Raw genomic sequence first — 12,599 nt, forward strand, 5'->3', positions numbered from 1 at the left:
GTGCCCCCTGGATTTCTGCTGCCTGTAGCAAAACTAGCCCTGGAAGCGACTGCGGGTACTGCAGAGAGGGAGCCCCCCGGAGAGGAAGAAGAGAGGAGGGGGCCTGCTTCACTCCTTCCGAGGGGGCTTTGTGATCCCGTTCGTGGGGTCTGGACAGAGAAGTCCCTCAGAGGAGGGGTCTCGAAAGCAAGAGACCTCGCGTTGGAGGTTGTTCTGTAGGCCACATTTCGCCACAAAACCAGCATTGTTAAACTCCCCCATGAAGTTTCGGCGTGTTATGCTTCTGTTCAGCTGTAAACCGGCTAAGCAACACTAGTCTGACGTTAGTATCAATGAAAACACCAGAAGAGACTCACCTGGGGTGTGAACACAGACTGGTATACCTAACGCTTAAGCTTCCAGGAGCGCTTTTCCCTCCGGATCTGCTTTTACACCTGAATGAACAGCATGCCCTCCTGCTCTTTCTGTGAGCTGCATAGGAAACAAATAAAACATGGATTTTGTGGCCCACTCCATACAAGTACACACTCAGCCTTCTTCTTTTTTTTTTGCCACACCGTGCGGCTTTCAGTATCTTAGTTCCCTGACCGGGGATCGAACCCGTGTCCCCTGTAGTGGAAGCGCAAAGTCCTAACCACTGGACGCCAGGGAATTCCACACACACTCGGCCTTCTGTCTGCTTCCCCAGCCCCTCCTTGTCCCATTCCCCGCTCTGCTTTCTCTCTCCAGCAGCACTGGCCCGATAGGTCCTCGAACACAGCAAATTATTTTCAGTCTCAGGGCTTTCATATAGGCTGTTTACTCTGCCCAGGAAATTCTTCCCTTCCTTCCCCCGTTCCTGTAGATCTTAACTCAGATGTTATTACTCCTTCAGAAAAACCGTTGATACTGTGATCCACACCCCCTCACATGAGACCAGATTGGCTTCTCCTTTTATTCTCTTATGGTCTCTTTCATAGCACTTACTGCAATTTGCTATTCTGTTTGTGTGATATTTTTACTGCTGTGGTCCCTTATTAGACTATAAGCTCCATGAAGGCAAGAATCAGATCACTGTTGTGATTAGATCCTAGGGTCTTACACAGCTCTTGATTAATCAGCATCACAAGAACTGACACTTATGTGATGCTCACTGTACACTAAGAGCTTTACATATATTAACTCATTACGCATATTAACTCAACACTCCTTTGAAGTCGGTATTATTGTTGTCCCCCATTTTACAGGTGAGAAAACCAAGGCACAGGGAGGTAAGTGACTGCCCTTCTAGCAGCCACATTATATTGCCCAGGCACTAAAAATGAAGCTTAACAAATATATGTTGAATTGTTCAGCATCTTCAGAAAATGAGGGCTACTACATAAGTGAGTTTCCAGGTAATTCAAATACAGTCCTAGAACTTGTAACGTAGTACCGTTTGGTGAAAACCTTTTCAGCAGTTATACTTTTCTTCCTTCTTAAACACCACAAGCCAAACCTATTTTAACCTTGTCTTAATTATTCTAGATTGTCAGCACCAGCTCTTACACTATCGCTGTCTGCCCACCAGAGTAAGAGATGGGGAACAGTTGAGGTCTGGGGCAGAGTGGATAATCAGGTTTTGAGTTTTGTTTACTTTCTGATGGTATCTTTGGCCAACACCAATTTTTTTAATAAAATGATCTTCCCTAATATTTACATAACTCTTGTCTTTGACATTCTTAATATTTATTTTTCTTTCCAAGCATTCAAAGGGATATTGCTGTTCCTTAATTTTCAAAAAAAAACAAAGATTTGGAAGCTTAGCCACCTTGCCCCACAGTTCAGATACCCACGGAAGCCAGTCTTCTGACCTGGAGAAGTTGGCTTTGAGATTGGGTGACCTCCAGATGAGGCAGAAGACTGACGGGGACGGTGACTTTACGAAGAAAGGTCCCTGAGAGAATGGAGCCTGTTGGCGGTAGGGCATGTCCTGCTGAAGCCTGTCTCCTCCCCTCTCCTGGCCCTGGACAGCCGTTTTTCCTTTCTCCGGAGGGAGTTCTGTCCTCCTCGGTGTCTGGAAGGGATTCTTCCTTGAACCCAAAGGCGTGGTATCTCCTTGCTGGTAATTCTTTCCTGCTCCTGTTTCCCGCCTACCCTTGATGAGCTGGAGGAGGCAGCATCCTTCCATCTCAGCCAGTTTCTCAGTCCTCAGTTTTCACACCACAACTCCATAGGTTTGGTTGTGCCAACAGTCTTCCAAGCAGTTTCTGACGCTTTCCTGTCTCTGTCCAAATGTGTGAAAGTTGCATTGAGATGCTTACATTTGCCTCTCAGAGGAGCCTAGAAAATAGAAACCTATGCTGAAGGACTTCCCTGGTGGTGCAGTGGTTAAGAATCCACCTGCCAATGAGGGGGACACAGGTTCGAGCCCTGGTCCAGGAAGATCCCACTTGCCGCGGAGCAACTAAGCACGTGCGTCACAACTGCTGAAGCCCACGTGCCTAGATCCCGTGTTCCACAACGAGAGAAGCCACCGCAATGAGAAGACCACGCACCGCAGCAAAGAGTAGCCCCCGCTCGCCACAACTAGAGAAAGCCTGAGCGCAGCAACGAAGACCCAATGCAGCCAAAAATAAATAAATAAAATAAATAAATTTATTTTAAAAAATAAGGAAACCTATGCTGGGATTATGGAAATCCCGTGGCATGAGATTTTATTTTTTATTATTTATTTATTCGAAATTTGTTTTATTGAAGTATAGTTGATTTACGATGTTCTGTTAGTTTCTACTGTACAACAGAGTGATTCAGTTATATATATATATTTTTCATATTCTTTTCCGTTATGGTTTATCACAGGATATTGAATATAGTTCCCTGTGCTATACAGTAGGATCTTGTTGTTTATAAGATTTTCTTTCCCATGAAAAAGTCAATATTCAGACCCATATTTCCTTCTTTTTTTTCGAGCATCTTATTCCTGCTAAGTGAAGCAGTCACGGCTCACTGCGTGAGGCTCACTGGTGTATGTATGTCATTAAAATGGTCCTTGCTGTTCAAAGGAGTTGTCCCATGCTAATCAGTAATGTGCGTTTCCTTGGCACTGGCATGAAAAGAATGACTCGCTTCATCAAAGGAATGGGCAGTGGCCACTGTATCATCATTATCATCAAAGAACACTTTTTTTAAACCTTTAGAACTGGGCTGGATAAATGTATTGCAGGAATTTTTTTTTTATGGTGGCTAAGCCTGTGACCTTTGACTTTCTGTGATGTTATCCCAGCCCACTTAGATCTGCAGTGAGATCTCAGGAATTTTTATCCAGAACATTTTTTAAAGACCCCACCCTGTATAATTCGCAGTGCCTTTTGGCATATTGGGTGTCTATGTAGAATCTACAAATTACCAATTTGGTGTCTCATGCAAAAGATCCTACCCCCATGTCAGAGGAAAGTGCTGATCTCCATCTGCCCCAGCGGGACAGTTCAGCAGGGTTGAGCTCCAGGCCTCAAGTAATTGAAGCTTATGTTTCTCAGAGAACCATGATTTAAAGCAGTGAAATTATAGTGTGGTGTAGTGGGCAGAGGTCCAGAAGGGGAAGCGGAGACCTTGCCTCCAGTCCTGTGTCTACAGTTTAGCTGTCTGTGGTGCCTTGGGATAGTCACTTCACCTCTCTGGACCTTGACTTCCTCCTCTGTGAACTGAGAGGTTTGGGTAAGGTGATCTTCAGTTATTCTCATCTCTGAAGTTACATATCCCAGAAGCTGTAAACAGCCCTTCCTGTTTGATCTGTGTTGTGTGGAGACATGTGGACTTCAGTGACCGTCAGCTAATTGGAGAGGGGCAGGTGGCGTGGTGGGCTGGGCCAGCAGGGCAGTGGGTAATCTTCAGATGTACTTCAGACAATGGGGATTCTGGCTAGGGCAAGTCAGTCTGGCCAGGTAGCTCAACTTCAGGCATATTTCATAGTGTTTGACTTTCATTATAAAGCTCGGCAACATCTGGCAAGCATAGGTGGCAATTATGTCATAAATACAGTTGTTTGTAGATAATTTTTATTTAACTAGAGCATTTATCCACTTTCTACTCAACCCCTTCCATTCCCCTCCCCCCAAAAGAAATCTCTCACCAAGTGTAAAGAGCAAAATTGACAGTTTCAGATTAGTTGCTATTTTCAGGACTGAAAAATTTGGTATCTAATTGAGTCTTTTTTTTTTTTTTACCATGGGGTTTTTGTATGAAGACTTCCTAATAATAGGTTTAACTGTAGTTGAATATACATACTCAAATGGATCAATTCTGGCTTTTTGTAAGGCGGGTAGTCATTTTATGAATTTACGTCTAAGTCAGACCTTTATTAGTTTAGCTTGTTTACGATGTTACTCCACTGAGGTAAGTGAACCTAATAGCTTTCTCAGTTTTTACAAGGCCTTAATTGCTGCTGTTTCCCTACAATGAAGACAACAAAATAATAGTGGCAAGATGTGCATTCTAAATCGCAACCTCGGGACTTCCCTGGTGGTCCAGTGGTTAAGACTCCATGCCTCCACTGCAGGGGTCACAGGTTCGATCCCTGGTCAGGGAACTAAGATCCCACTTGCTGCATGGTATGGCCAAAAAAAAAAAAAAATCTCAACCACTAAATGATGGTGAAACCTTGGGTTTTAGGGTTTTTTTTATTATTAATTAATTAATTAATTAATTAATTTTATTTTTGGCTGTGTTGGATCTTCGTTGCTGCACACAGGCTCTCTCTAGTTGCGGCGAGTGGGGGCTACTTCTCGTTGCTGTGCACAGGCTTCTCATTGCGGTGGCTTCTCTTGTTGTGGAGCATGGGCTGTAGACCCGTGGGCTTCGGTAGTTGTGGCATTCAGGCTCAGTAGTTGTGGCTCATGGGTTCTAGAGCACAGGCTCAGTAGTTGTGGCTCACGGGCTTAGCTGCTTCGCGGCATGTGGGATCTTCCTGGACCAGGGCTCGAACCCGTGTCCCCTGCATTGGCAGGCGGATTCTTATCCACTGTGCCACCAGGGAAGTCCCTGGGTTTTAGTTTTAATATTATAAAATGCTTGAGGACCTTAGGGATGTGATGCCACCCTAAGAAGAAGGACTTGGTTCCTTGTGGTGAAGGGTCTCCTGTAGCGCCTTTCATGCCCAAGTGTATTTCCTCCTCCCTTGGTGTCGGTATAAGTTGATGGCAGAGACACTGTGAAGACAAATGGAACTGCCAGCTGCTTGAACTTAGACTCTTAGCCTGGGGCCCCAGAACCAGTTGGGGAAAGTATCTTCACCTGTTGTGAAATTAGCATACCTTTGCTCTCAGGAATAAAGTGGACTGTATGAGGAACCTTTTATCAGACCCATTCAAGGAGTAGCCTGAACCACTGAAAAATTGTTAACTGTCTTGGGTGGTGGTGGATTACACCACATGCAAGAATTGCCACAAATACAAGTTTAACTCTCTCAGTTGCTTAGTTTGGAAACCACACAGTGGTGTTCAGTTAGGCCCTGACCTTTACTGCATCCCAACCAGATACCTGACTCCAATCCAAAGCAAATGTCATGGTTACCTTTATTGACCTAGTATCAGGAAACACAGCAGCCGATGGGCTGGTTAGAAGGAACTCTATGGTTGATAGATTATTGCTGACCTACACACAGGTAAACAAAGCGTAACAGGATTTGGAATGATTTTGTAATAGATTGAATTCGCTAAGACATAGACACAATTAAGTCTCTTAATATCACCAGTGTTTTAATTCTGTTCTTAATCTTTAGTCTACTGAATTGGGATAAACCCAATGAGGTTTCTGTGTCACTCTGTACAGATGACTACACAGAAGTCTCCACGTTTGGAGCAGAGTGCTTTACTCTTGGATCAGGTGTGTAAATGAGATGGGGAGTGGGGAGCAAGGTTTGATTAGAATAAAAATCTTTGTCATATCTGTCTAATCAGGCCTTTACCTAAGATACCTTCAAAGGAAGGCCTTTGGGAGCTGCTAGTTTAGCCTGCTGTCCTGGTCATTATGAGGCGTATACTCATGTAGGCTTTATTTTTCAACAAGGGACCATTATGTAATGGGTGTGTGCTGGCATTTACTGGGTACGGATTTCAATCTTATGCTGTTTTGGTGAATTCTTGGTAGTTTTTTGGCCATCATTGAGCACAGTCTTCTACCATGTGTTCAAATGGCATTAGAATGCTTGGTAGTTTTGTGAAGCGACCAGAATTGCCAGTAGCCAGGCTCTGCTGGAGTTTATAGCCTGAAATAGATAATATGGCTGCAAATAGAATTGTAGACACAGATGTCCTTTGTCTGAATGTCGTTTCGTGCCTACCAAGGGACTGTGTTACATAATACTATTTTGAGGAACTTCATGCCAAATTGCACAGGTTTCCTTTTTTTTATTTTTGGAGAGAAGCCCTTTAGGACTGGTATCCGTTATGGCACGCCAGGAAGTGTCTTACCCATACCTCTCAAAATCAGCTCACCCATCCTGTGGCTTTCAGCTGATTATAGCCAGCAGAAGGATCCAGTCTATTTGCCATCAGCCCTCACCTCTGCTTTCTTGTCCATCAGAAACCACCTCCCTCACCACGTGCACACACACACACACACGTGCAGTCTTACTTTCTCTCCCCTTTAAGGTCCTTTGCCATTGGTACGTCCCCCGGCAGAGAATGCCCTTCTCACCTCTGAGCATTATTGCTAAGGTTAATAATTACAAGCTCTGATTCCCTAGTACATTCTAATCCATTTGCAATTTATTACTCTACATTTGGTGACATGCAATTTTAATTGTTTTCAAAATTTTGCGTGTCCTAAGTAGCAAAGCAAAATAGCTTGGAAATCTTTCTTATGTAATCCTTCCCTTACGTGCGTACCTGCTTTAAGTCTTAACCTATGATACCATCATGTGTATTCATCAACCAACCAAAAGTCCCTTTACTTTCGCTTTACCTCTGTGGCCCGCTGTCCAGTGGCTTTGAGCTGTGGCAGGGAGCCCCACACTGCACAAGGCAGACTGGTTGTCGGTGGCAGGTTGTAGGTTCCAGGGATTTAGGTGCACGCTACGTTGTGTAAGGATATTCTATTGGAAACATGCTAATATCCATGCTAGACTTACACAAGTATGGTATTTATAGTTTGGAGGAATGGTTTTCTTAACCTTCAGTAAAGTGAGGCTTATGCAATATAACATTGCATAATCCAATGAACACTGAAGAAAGATTAGTTAAAAAAAATAAAACAAAACACCAACAACCCAAAAAACCCCAGCCTCTCAGCTAATCCTGGAAATCAGTGTGGTACTCCTAAAAGAAAAAATACATATGTCATTTTGTTATTAGCCAGATTATTGTATTCTAATATTATTATAAATGTTTTGGTCTGTTGGAGCGGAGGTAAGAAGGGGAGAAGTTTCCCGGGAAAGATTTTTATTCTAATCATTTTTACTGTTTTTACTTCTACTATGCTAGTGCTGCCATATAAATTGAGCTTTTGGAGACGGACACTTGGGTTAGACCCGATCACTTTGCACACCACCTGAGAAGTGCATGGCTCTCTCGTTCACATTGTGGGTCTTCTCTGTGTGTGCACAACATTTTTGTGGGGGTAGAACACACTAGTTTGGGAAATAGAAACGATACTGCGGTACTCATCAAGTGTAGATCACTTTGGAAAGCTGGATATGAGACACGTGTGTGCGTGGCCCACTTTTTCCCCCTGGCTCTGAGATGAAAGGTCCCTGCCAAGTTTATTAATCTTACTTCTGACCCTTGTTATTAGGTAGTCCGTTAACCTGTGGGCTGGTTCTTGAAATACGTATCTGAAATTTAAGAATTGTGTTTCTTTGGAAAATGCAGCCTTTTGGAAAACCGTGATGGGGAGCACAGAGCTAGCTGCCCTGTGTTGTGAATCTTAGAGCAGCATGCAGCCTGCTTCCTGCTGTTCCTCCTCAGGTGCCAGAGGGTGGGCGCAAGGGAGCAGCCACTGCAGTGATAGCCTGGCAGCTGGAGCCGAACCCCGGCCTTGCTGACTCTTCTCCTCCAGCTGCTGGTGGTGAGCTACCTCTGGCCTGACCCATCCCAAGAAATAGGTGGGTTTGTGTTAGAGGCTTGTTTCACTTGTTCCTGTGCTACCTAAACACATATCTGTCCCTTGTGTCCATAGTGCTCTTTACTGAAGACTTTTTCTAAACAAAGTTATCTCAGAACTTGTTTTAGAAGACTTTTTTTCTTACCTGAAATACAAGCAGTTGAGGTAATTAATGCAGGAGCAACTGACGCTGAGTTTAGAATATTAAGAGAATGAAATCGTCAGCGACTGCTACCTTTTAATCATCTCTGTATGAGCAGCTGGTAGCTGCTTTCATGTCTTTGTGGGAAATGCAAAGCAAGTGGTGCATTTTATGCAGTGGTGTAGCTGCCGGACTTTGGGAAATCTTGCTTCATAATCAGAACATTGAACATGAGGATCCAGCCCCGGAATTATGTTTTCACGGGAGGGAGTTCTGGCTGAGCAGGGCGGCAGTGAGGACTGTTTTTACCACGGAATCAACATAAGTGAAAGAAGCTGGTTTTACAGACACGCACTTCCCTAGCATCATCTGGTCCGAATTGCCAGGCTCCATGGTCCTTAGACGGGGCATTTCCAGAATTGTTATGTCAGGGTCACCTCGTGTGAGAGGACGTATGTGGCCAGACTTCCATGAGGACCAATTAGCTAATGGATGTCTCATTTTAGGCTGGACTAGATTCCCTGCCACTACCTCTACAATGTCACTGCAATTACTTTTTTAGAAGTCACTGTCGAAGCCGGGAGTGTATAACCCACTTGTTTGAAAAATGAGTCAGATTCCAGGTAATCAACTTGAAACAGATCTGCAAGATCAGCCTTTTCTTTCTGCTTTCAGGCTCTCTGGAAACTAGTTTGCATAACTCTAGGGCCTGCTGCTAATTCATCCATTGCAGGGAAGAGGGAGCACCGACAGGGTGAAGGGGATATGCAAGGTCATTATTGTGAAGCAGTGTCTTTAGATGTTTAGGTACAAATAGTTCTCAGCTGTGCTCAATATTGCACATTGCATCTAGAAGCTTATTGAAGTCACGTGAGTTATAGCAACTATATCTGAAAGCAAACATTTTCATGCTTTAAAAAACGCTGGGGGAAAAAGGCAGAAATTTTGTAATATTAATTTGCCTTGTGAGAGAATAACGCTGTTCAGAGTGGTTCGTTCTAATTTGAAAATGTCAAGAGCTTCAAAGAAGAGAAAAATCTGTCAGGTGTGATAGGGTTTGTGACGTGACTGTGGACATCGTGATTAATTCAGCGCTTTCAGTTGCTAAATTCAACTCCTAGCCAAACCTGGTCTTTTTGAGATTTTTAGAAGACTGTATTAGTTATGTGATTAGTGTTTTATTTCGAGTCACCAACCAACCATAGACAATTGCTCTTCCTGTGGTTTCCAAGATGCTCAAACAAGGCAGGTGGCTTTTGTTTCCACACTAGTAGTGGAGCAGCAATGATAAGTTTTAGTAACTATTGGCCCCTTTTAATATTAATATTAATATCAGTACTGTGATAAGATGTATTGGAGGCATTTAGTTAATTATAGTTGTACTGTAGGCTTTAATAACAGCAAAACTTTTCTATTCTGGACACACACTCTCTGACTGGGAGACCTCTGTGTTTCTAAACGTTTGTCCCTTGTTTGGTGCATATCAGTGATCAAAGGTGATCAGGTTGCCTAATATCCTGAGGTGGAAAGTGCTTCTGGAACTTAGGGGCTCGCTGAAGCTCCTTTAAATCCCAGCTTGTCTTCTACCTGCTAACTTGTCCATCTCCTTTATATTTTATGAAAACTTCATTGCATAGTCCATGATCATATTATAGAAAATTTAGAAAATAGAGGAGAAAAACTATGGCTTTAATTTTACAATATTTTCTTCATCTTTTTTTTCTATAGATATATTAAAAAATAGCTCTGTGTGTGTGTGTGTTTAGGACTGTTTCAGTCTCAAGGGACAGAAACCTAGTTCCAATGAGTTTAAGAGGGGAATTGATTGCAAGGATTAGGTGTCCATGGGCCCAAGGACAGGAGCTTGGCCAGGCCTGAGGAGCAGTGGAGGCCAGGGCCCCTCTCCCAGCCTTTCAGCCATGTTTCTTCTCAGGCCTCTTCCTTCCTTCCTCCCTCCCTCCCTCCTTCTCTCTCTCTCTCTCTCTCTTTCTTCCTTTCTTTCTTTCTTTCTCTCTCTTTCTTCCCTCCCTCCCCCCCTTTCTTTCATTCTTTCTTTTTTTCTTTCTTTCCCTTCCTTCCTTCCTCCCGCTCATCCAGCTTTTTCCACATGGCGGAAAACATATCCACAGAAATCTCCCAAGTTTAATTGCTTAGTACTTCAGCCACCCAGATTGTTCAACCCAATTCTGGTGTGATTCCCAAGACCTTAAAAATGGTTGTTCCTAGGGTAACTATTTGACAGATGGAGGGGATTTCCACCTGTTGGCCCCCAGATATGCATACATCTTCCCTTTTCATTTATTCAGTCTTCCACTGCCCCCACCTAACTTAATCCAGCCACCCCACATCAAGCTGCAGACTCAATTCCCCTTTCTCAGTGACAGGCAGCCCGCCCACCCCTCCAAGTCCCGTTTGGCTCCAGTCCTCAGTGATCGTCATAGGGTCACTGTTCTCCAGGCCAGGTGCTCCGGGTGATGTGTGTTCCTCTGGTTCAGGTGTGAGCAGGTCCAGATGAGGCTTGTCACCATCAATACCCTGTGAACTAAAATAATTTTAAAACCCCCGAAGTAGTTTGTGTACAAGACCTTTGGATTCTGCCTAGGGCAGATGCTACCCTTGGGGCTTCCATTTTCCCAGCCAGGTTGTACTGAGACTGATTTCCTAGTTGCAAAGGTAGCGTTAAAAGCAGACTCTTCTTCTTCATCCTTGAGGCTTTGCATGGAGAGTAGACTCAGCGGGCAGGGGTAAGGCTTGCCGTTGTTTCCCTCATTCCAGGTGAGGAGCCCTGGCCCTGGGCAAAGTGGAGGGTGGAACTTCTTCCCCTCTAGGCCAGACACATGCAAGAGGTGAGAGGAAGTTCTCAGCTGCTTCGCCCCTTTGTCAGGGGGTTTCCACCTTGGAAAAGGAATGCAAGGACTGGAGTGTGTGTCCTGCCACCTCAGGCTGCCCTGGAGAGAGCCATTAATTGAACTTGCCCTTTCGAAGGATTAATTAGTGTCATCCTGGCTTTTACCAAGAGTGACCAGGTACTTTGGGATCAGGCTTCCATGCACAAGTAACCCTCCAGTCTCTATGTTTCTTGCTAAAAGCCAGCCATACTCCTATATTTTAAAAATAGCGTTTGTACCAAAATTCAAACTGTCGCAGTGTAAGCAAGTTGCATTGGCCTATTTTTAATTCAAGACCTACAGGAACCAGCTGACTGGTGGGACAGTATAGTGACAAAGAAAGAGAAAATCTCATTACAAGGTGGCATTGCTGAGTGGGCCCAGACCTCAAAAGGGTGTTGTCCTAGGATACCGTACCAGCTATCACCTGCTCATGTGTGTGTACACGCACACACACACACACACACACACACACACACACAGCTGCTCCCATGGAAACCATGTAGATGAGTGTACAGTTCCTAGCAAAGCTAGAGGACGGGCAGGCCAAAAAAAAAAAGAAAGAATCTGTCCAGTATAATTATAACCACAGTGCACATTAAATTTTGGATTCTATATTTTTCGCATGATAACATATACAAGCATTTTTCTATATTGTAGATTCTTTCAAGTGCTATTTTAATAATTACATAATATTCCATTGACTTTGTCATAGTTTGTTTCAGCCATTTAGAAGTTCAGGTCTTAAAAAAAAAAAAATTGAGGTCTTTCCTGTTTTTTGTGTTTGTAAATGGGCTGTAATGAGTATCATTGTGCAAAGAGCTTTTTCCACATCCAGAGTTATTTCTTTAGAATGTAGAAGTGGAACTACAGGATCAGAAATATGAGTACTTTTATGCTTTCCAGAAAGATTGCGCTAACTTATAATTTTCATTGCCAATCAACAATGGGTGAGAAAGTGAATTTCACTACCTTTGGCTATTTTCTGTAAAATATTTTTTTTAATTCATTAAGCATAAGAAGTACATTTTGATTTAACTTATATTTTAATTATAAGTAAAGAATAATTTGGATTATGTTTTTTATACGTTTTCTTTTATAACATGTCTCTCTCAAAATCTTGGTGTTTTATTATTATATAAACTCTTTATGAGTTTATGAGAACTGTTTTTCCTATTTTGCTTTAAATACTTCCCCCAAATTCCCTGCCTTTTAAAGTTTCGTAAGTGCGTGTGGGTGTGTGTAGGTGTGTTGGCATTCTTCTTTATCATGGAGTCTTGCAAGATAACCAGGTTTTAGAAGATAAAATATAACCAAGAGAAGGAAGTCGGTTAGAAAGCTGAGCATACTTTCTCTGTTTCAGTGAAGGCTGGCCTTGGATTATTTCGGAATCCCCGTCCCTGACATGTTCGGTCATAAGCCCGTGTGCAGGAAGGATTGCTGCTCAGATAGAATAAGGCAACCTGGTTCTAGTCCTGACCCAGCTGTTGTCCAAGATGTTGTCCATCTTG

The 12,599-nt window shown here is 43.3% G+C and overlaps 1 protein-coding gene across 7 annotated transcripts in view; it reads left to right on the forward strand.

Moving 5' to 3' along the window:
• The window catches only part of ERN1 (endoplasmic reticulum to nucleus signaling 1), a 98,332-nt gene that overhangs the window by 28,944 nt on the left and 56,789 nt on the right, over positions 1 to 12,599 (forward strand). The gene's annotated exons all lie outside the window — the stretch shown is intronic.

The sequence above is a fragment of the Balaenoptera physalus genome (genome assembly GCF_965194825.1).
Source record: "Balaenoptera physalus genome assembly, chromosome: 20".
NCBI classification, from domain to species: Eukaryota; Metazoa; Chordata; class Mammalia; order Artiodactyla; family Balaenopteridae; genus Balaenoptera; species Balaenoptera physalus.